Source organism: Lytechinus pictus, chromosome 2 (assembly GCF_037042905.1).
Source record: "Lytechinus pictus isolate F3 Inbred chromosome 2, Lp3.0, whole genome shotgun sequence".
Taxonomy (NCBI): domain Eukaryota; kingdom Metazoa; phylum Echinodermata; class Echinoidea; order Temnopleuroida; family Toxopneustidae; genus Lytechinus; species Lytechinus pictus.
The window spans coordinates 53,717,363-53,726,082 of record NC_087246.1 but is presented as its reverse complement, the minus strand read 5'-3'; positions in this window follow the sequence as shown (position 1 = coordinate 53,726,082).

Genomic DNA, 8,720 nt, shown 5'->3' with positions numbered 1-8,720 from the left:
GCAATTATGCTCGAGCGGGAAAGGAATAGATTTTCGACGATTAATTTGAAAGCAGAATTTCACCATATCTCTTCCTCAGTAAGGTATAAAACAACGGTAATCAATTAAAGCTGGGTAAAGTGATACTACCGGCATCATCCCACTCACTAGTCATTATTTCCGATTTGAGGATCGATGTCATAACTTCAAACAAAGACAAAATGTTATAACCATAGGCCTCATTTAGGTGGACTTTCGTCTACATCATTCTGCCTAGGTTTCATAGTCCTTTCTCAGTCTTATAGAATATCAAAGATTTTTTAAGGATAAATATTAATTTACCATATCTTTTGGTGTATAGGCCTACATAATTTTGATGGGAATCAGTAGAATGAAGGAAAGGACCAGAGGACTATTATGTGAAATAAAAAGATCAAGAGGCAGATTTGTCATGATTTATACTTTATTCATTTTTTAATTTTTCTCCTCTCTTTCTTTATTTATAGAAGAGCACAATTAAGGGAGGGTTTAAGGGGGGGGGGGGTTATTTTAGAAATTTTGAAGATTTTTAATTTCTGTACCAGGTCTTAGAATGATTGTTAGATTTAAGTCTTAGTGTCATATTAGAGTAGTCAAAATTCAATCAACATAAGTTCAAATAAAGCTTTTATTTATAAGTGGAATAAAAAAAGGGATATTCGTTTTATTCACATAATGGCCCATGCAACACATTTAGATTAACCTATATTTACGCAATATTACTACAGTCTTAAAATAGTTGGGCAAAAAATGCCAAACTTTTAACCAACCCTGGGCAACATACTGTCCACACAACTATTAGTTAAAATCTGCCCAAATTGGGTAATAAAAACTAACAATTGGGTAATAAATTTTCTCAATTTGATAATAATTGCCCAGAATATATATATATATATATTTTACCAACATACATTACCGAACATGGTGGACAGTATGTTGCCCAACATTTTAAGTGTGTAATGCGTGCATAACAAGGACAAATTATTCATTAGGACTAACATTGTTCAAAGAATTAATGTTTCCAAAAATAATAATAATAAAAACTTATTTCATTTGAGTGCAATTCCTGCAAATTATATTTTGGGAAATATATCTGACTTTGAATTTGGAGATTTCCTAGTCTTAATTGGGGAATTATAAAACAAGAACTCTCATCCCCATCCCTCGATGGTAAACCGAGTTCTCTACTGAGGGCTGGTGTGAAAAAAGAGTCACTGCCCTAACACCATCTTAAGTCTGATGCTCTACGATTTCTGGTTTCATTTTATTCAAGTTTATTTGCTCGTAGACTATACATGTTGCACATATAGGCATGACGGTATTTCAAGTGGGCGTCAATACCGGTTCATTGTCAGTGTCGTTGTTGCGAGTTCTCAATAAGGAGATTTCGCAACAGCTACGCAGATGCTTTCTGGAACGTAGAGAATATATTGTAAAACAATTTCATAGATAAAATTATTGCAACACACTTTAGTTTTGTTTAATATTTGATACGAATATGCCATTGATCTGTCTGTATTATATTGAATATGTATTGTTACTTTAATTATATTTTGAAAATTTTGTTGAACGGAAATAAATAAATCTAAATCTAAAATGCCCTTTTTGACAATGGAGTCTTTGTCGAGGGTCGACGAATCGAAACAGCAGCGTCGTCGGTGACTCTGGACAAACGACATCAGCTCTGAAACGTCGGACAAAACTGATGTTCGGCCGATTCGACAAAGACCATCGACCCTCGACAAAGACCTTATTGTGATTTGACTTGTATTTTCAATGCATTTGCTGCGTTGTAGGATTCATTCCCCGTTGCCGAAAGTCAGATCGTACATAAGAATATCTACCAAATTCATGTGCTGTCCGTCTCGTCAAGATAAAAGGCTCGACAAAATCGGTGCCTCGTCAACATTTGCGATCCTATCGCAAATTTCGAATGAGCAGTTATGATTGGTTAATTGTAAAGGGAATGGTCACGATGCAACAGCGATCTTGAATGATCGATGCCATTTTGCAATTGATTGCAAGCATTTTCGTCACAGAGCTCGTAATTGTCTGTCGAGTGTCGACCACTGAGCGGGGAGAAAATAGCAAACATCCCGCCCCACCTTGAATCTTGACGATTACCGATAACTTCCATGTCGACCTTAAAGTCATTGGCTTTTGAGAAGTACAACTATTCTGATCAAATACAACGAGTCATTATTTAGCTCTTTGCTTGAAACGCAGCTTGTGTTTCTGTTTCATTTTCTATAAATACCAACTTATAGGCCTATATACATGCTCATATAGGCCTACATGGAATTCCAAAACAGAACCGAGGCATACTTTGCGTTGAGAATCGATTTAAGAATAATTGGGCGTGGTTGGGTGGGCAGAGTATAGCAATATCCATCATCCCCATCGTTGACCAAAACTTGAACCATATTCTTTCGACAACTTACGTTGGCGCTCGGAGCCTTTAAACTGCGCGATATTACCACGTTAATATCGATCGGTTGCTTTTCAGCTGCTCAGGTGCATCATGGGAACAATTGTTTTTACAATTGTTCACAATAAATATAACTGTATCGGACAGCTAATTAGCATTAATGGGGGGGAAATAAAGCGATATTACGGGTACTATATCATCTGAATCATCGTTTGAAGATAATTATTGTCAATGTTGTCACATTCTGAACCAGGTATGACCGGCGACAGAGAAGATAAGAATGAGACGGTGGAACTCCATTGTATAACAGGCGCGTACTGGTTGCAGAAGATAAATGCATCCATTCGAAAGTCATATCACTAATTTTAAAACGTTACATTATCTTGTTTTGAAGACATTTATGTAATGTCAGTATCGTGCATAAACACACAAACGCATTTCCATTCAGGTCATGAAATGCAAAAAAAAAAACAGCCTGGTATCTATCTTGGAAAACACCCAGGGAAGTGTTGAAACAACACCAGTGAAGAATCAAACCGATATTTGTTTAACACTGATTGGTGTTGTATCTGGTGTTAGCCTAAAGCCGGAGTGGTGCTGTTTCAACACCTCTCTGGTGTATTCCTATATCGATACCGAGCTGGTGTTAACTTAACACCGGCATTTTTACAGTGTGACTCTCGAAAGTGACATTACACATCACAAAGGGACATAATACTATAAAGGGATGTTCAGGTTTTGTTAGGTATAGTTGTTTAGGTGGATCCACGGGTGAAAATGATGCAAAAGTTGTAGTCCAAAATTTGCATAATCAGTCTTGGTAATGGGAATGAATCGAAAGAAGCACTGAATGAAAAAGATGATGAGAAAGCCATGGAACCAGCATTTCCGGAAGATTTGCTTCTTATCCTTCCAAAACATTAAACCATAAGAAAAGGATCAATCCTGCACCTTCTAAAATTGCAGCCCTTTGAATATTCGATGATATAATTCTTTGCGTTCGAGAGAGGGCGTTAGTAGAATGATAATAGTCTTAACGTAAAAAAACCGCTAGTTCTCGTTACGTCTGCTCTGAACACAAAACGACAAAACATTACCCAAGATAGTGAACAATTATTTATGCCACTGTGGTGACTAATCGCATCAACAAGCAACAGCAAGACAAAATTGAATATAAAATATCAATTTGTATGCTTCTTTTGTTCACTTTGTTCACTGTTATTGCATACCACTCATTATGATGTTTCTCCCAAGTCTCTATAACAATGACGATCATAACGATGAAAGCGCTTTTGATTTGACATCCATCATGAGATCATTTAACACATGCTAATTCATTCGGTCTCGAATCACCCTATCAGCACGATCGGGGGATCGCTTTCACAAATCAATTAATCATTGGTATTCCACTAACAATTGTAACAAGCTACTGAATCCCTTATACGTGATTGGCTGAGAGCGAGTGTGACAGTGCAAATTACTTACAAAACGCTTCATGAAACAATACCCTGATGCTCAAACTCACATCACGCTTAAAAAGTTAATTCCAAATTACTTCTATGATTTGTGTTTAGCTTGTTTGAGACAACCCACTGTGGACATGGTAAGAGTTTTTCAATAAAATGAAACTAGATGTCACCCAGTTTGTGATAGGGGTTATACGTTTATTTTTGTGGCGACATTGACCATCGCGTTATTCGTGGCGTGCATCGGAATGTTACCAGTTAACTGCTAATATGAATTCATTTGACTGAGTTGCATTAATATTATGGATTCTATTGTGCATATTCACTTTTCTAATATCCAAACGATATCATCTTTATTTTGTTAAAGTGTTTGCTTATACAATGGTTTAGTGTTTGGGTTTAACATAGACAGCGATGAAACCGAGACGTATTTCGGCGCAATGGGTATGATAGTATATTGTCGTAATCATGGCACCGCGCGCACACTCCAAAATGTAAGCCTTGGATTGTTTTGTTTGAAGTGTGAAGATAGATGGAGGACGCGAAGCCATATCGCTCTTCAGACTGGCCCATCATCCTTCACCTCCTTCCCCTCATCATCATCATCATCTTGGTAGATATCATCACATAAGTAGGAGGAGAGGAGGAAGTAGGATGATGCAGCGATGGTCTGAAGCCGGGAGTTTGATACACCCCGACATAGCGCACAGCGCGTACCATGTACAGACACCCTAACCGTTGCACATCAGGCCAATCAACTAGATCCGCTAAAAGCTCACTTTCAAGGCTCTTACCTTCTTCGTAAACCCTCCCAAATAACCCCTCAAGTGATGTCAGTTGATCTTCTTGCCCGTAAACCACCTACCTTTTCTCTCCCTTTTCCCCAAACTCCTTAATTTCATTTCGGCGCTGCGTTTGCCGCTGTGCCTTGTTATCGCAGCTGAAACGGGACACCCTTTAGCCCCAGAAAATATCGGCGTTCCGCACGGTGACGAAACCTGCGGGGCGATCCGGGCAAAGTTTGGTGTAGCATCTCGGTGGCAACAGATGGCGCGCAAATTTTCATATCATTAGCTAATAAACTATAGGAGCCCTAAAAGGCTCTCATCTCTGCATCATCGCCCATCATGTTGTGTAACATTATATGAAGAGAAAATGTAGGCATTATGTGACCCAGTGATGAGTAAGAAGGGTATGATGTACCCCTGAGCATGATTGCATCCACTCAGAAAACCTCTTTGATTAACCATACCTATACCTCTTTACAAGAACACTCAATGAGACACAGTACAACAGAACGGAAAGCTCGAATCATTTCACAAAAAAGTTCCCTTTTCTGTCGGAAGTGAAACGGAGAACAGGGGCCATGAAAACAACTTAACGAAAATAAATGTGTTGAGTGAATGCATTTGGCGATAACAGTGGCCGCAAAACTTTTTCGTTTTTCGAGTATGAGAGTTGAACAGAGTTTTGAAACTTTTGATTTCAAAAGTAACTCCAGTAAACTTATGTACGTCATGACTTTAATATTTATGACGTGCGCATGATGGCATTATCGTCACATTAGCTGTTGTTGATCTCAAACATACAGCAACCTGTACAATGTCGAAACGATATGCATTGTTACGTGATCGAGCCTAAGAACATGTGTGCCATTCCAAAAAGTAAAATTAATGTAAACATGATAGATGACTGTTGATAACAATAATTCGTAAACATAATCATATACAGATTTAAAATCAATTGTGCGTTCGTCCGCGAGGTATAGGGTTAGAGCATGGTTTAACATGTTACACTCGAGGTAGAAGTGAAAGTGAAGTGAATAGAAGTGAAATCATGTGGAGAAAACAAAAATAGAGAAAATGTTGGGAAATTACAACGAGACCGTGATGAATATACAAAAGATGGCCACCACCCATTACTTTATCAGTTATTATTAAACAATCAAAATATTTGTTTCAATACTGATATCTGAAACAAAGTAACCTTTGAATGGTCCATTGACGCGTTTACATTACCACCAAAAGTAAGAGCAGGGATGTACTTGCAAAAAAAAACTGTACGATGCAAATACCTGTTATAGTTAATTAACAAGCACAAATAGAAGTTAAGAAAATTAAGTTTGCCTTAATTAGCCATGATGATCTTAATATTTTAGGCTAATGGCAGGTACACTTATATAAGATGCACTGCTCGACCCAGTATTAAACTCCTTGTTTAATCTGTTTTTAAAAAAGATCGAAATTGAACAAAAAAATCAACTGATGGTTAAATTTCTCACTCCTTTGTCTTACTTGCATGGCGAATGGCGGTGGCTGGAAAAAATATTATTGTAAGAAATAATAAAGAATCATAATGAAAAAAAATACATGTATTTGGATTTAAAGTTTAAAATATTAAGACAGATAATACCAAGACAGTGTAACTTTTCATTTGAAAATGTGAAAAGTTGTTAGCTTGTTATACATTTCTCGTGTTTGTACATTAGTATAAATACAACCCCTTTCGGATTTTATAGAAATATGTACACAGTGATAACAACTCATATTAAACATTTTTTTTTTAAGTTTGAAAGTACAAGTTTTGCGTGTAATGTCTGCTTATATTCATGCATTATTTTACCGATTGATTTTGTTTACAAGGATGTTTTGTCAATAATTGTCACTCTAACAAGGATTATTCAAAACACATTAGTTTAAAGAAAGATATAACGTCATTTTGATTTTTCGGATACCTACTTTTGTGTCATGTTTATTGGAGACATTTACTTGATAAAAAAATACTGTTATAAAATAAAACTTGTTTTCGATTCTTGCGATGTTTTTCGTGTTCAAAATCATGACTATGCGCATTATTATTTTGTTGAATGCAAGTTGAATGTCAATGAAGATTATGATGTCTTCGTCGTTAATATAGGAAAAGTTACTTGGTCACGTGCGCACGCACAACCAATCAGCTAGATCCACTCGCCATTTTAGCTCATACAACAACAAGAACTTAACAAGGAGACATTCAATAATGAACATCTTTGAGTATTTTAACACTTATCATTGACTTGATTGATTGACTTCAATGTAATTAAATGAAGAAATAAATTCAAGTGAGGGGGCAGACATGTGGAATGTCAACGAATAACTGGGAAAAACAGTATTACGACTGTCATAGATGCTTAATAATATAATACTCGATCGTTTCTAATATATGTATTTTGAAAATAAAAATGCTCTATTTTCTAATTCGTTCGTGATATTCATACAAACCGAATAATATACATTTATATTGATTGTTGACGGTTTACAGAATAAGCCTAATGTGTGTTGTTGTTGATTTTTTTTTATTGGGGGGGGGTCTTCGCCTATACAATCCCTTTCATTTGTTTTTTTACAAAAAAAAATGATCTTGAGCAGACGGCAGAGCTCATCTCAAATAGCCTTCATGCATGGCATGATTATCATGAACATGCACTGGGTATGAGGTGGGCGGCGAAATTGCATGTCCCCAATTATGTACTGATATAAGTTAATACAAAAGTTTTGACGTTGGAAGTGTAAAAGAAGTCGTTTATTGGTCGTTTCATTTTTTAATTCAGCAACTGCAGTTACTCAACTTTTTAAAGTGTGGGTATAATCAATACTAGATTAAAAAAAAATCACTTTGAAAGTTACAGGGCCTACAGATAGAGGCTGACATAGGCCTACATTTCGAATAGTTATACTTTCTTCATAAGCTTTTAATCTTTTCCTCTCTTTCTGGTCTTCGTGACAAAACGAACACAATTTTAAGCTGACGGGGGTAAGGAAATATGCACACTGTTCATAACCCCCTCACTTGTCAAAAGCGCCCATGCACGTATGTACATCTCATCAAAGAGCGGGACCTCGCCTCCCGCTATGCCGGCGGGTCCCGCGCGGTAGGAGACGAGTTTGGCTCCCCAGCTTCCGTCTCTCGGGCCCTGCTTGGGGGCGTATTTCTTATCAAGCTCTTTGCAGTTTTCTTGGACGTAATTGCGTCAGGAAAATTAGCGATGGACCCGATAGTGAAACCCTAAACCTTAAAAGTATATTTTCCTTCATCCACTGGCATGGCCTGTGAATTCGCTGTAGGGTGGCTGTAAGAAAGCACTTTAGCTATACACATACATATACCGAGATGGTATTCACAGTAATGATTCCATCCCACTGACAAACCGTTGAAATCAATATGTATCGTTTTTCAAAGAAATTGCTTTTCCGACCTTTATTGACATTATCTTCTGCAACTTGCCATGTCGTCCATATTGCAACAGTGTACTCAGAAACCTTATCGGTGTTCATTGACATATTCTGATTACACAGAAGACGACCGCGTTCGATTTGAGAATCACAAAAAGTTTTTAAGCAGCTTCTTTTTGCCAAAAAGTTTTTAAATTAACACAGTTTGATTATTCAGAATGCATTTTTCAAATCATACCTTTGTCTATACTGCAATGTCATCTACGCTGGTTCATGTAATTTGATTATTTTATTTAACATATCTAAGGTAAAAAAAAAGGTAATATGTATGTATAAAAAGGGCTATTTTTTAGTGGTAAATGTGGATCCCCATATTATAGGCCCCTCTCTCTTTTAATAAAAGTCAAACATTTCTGCTAACACGTCTCAAGAAACTCAAATAAAACCCTGAAAATGAGATTTATATTCATGCCATTCGTGCTCTATTCAGCTTACGAGTATTGCGATTACCATAATTGTGATTAAAGGGGCACCAAGTCATGTTGAATCTGTATAAATGGTAAAATGGTAAAAATCAGGAAAGTATTTTATTTCCGA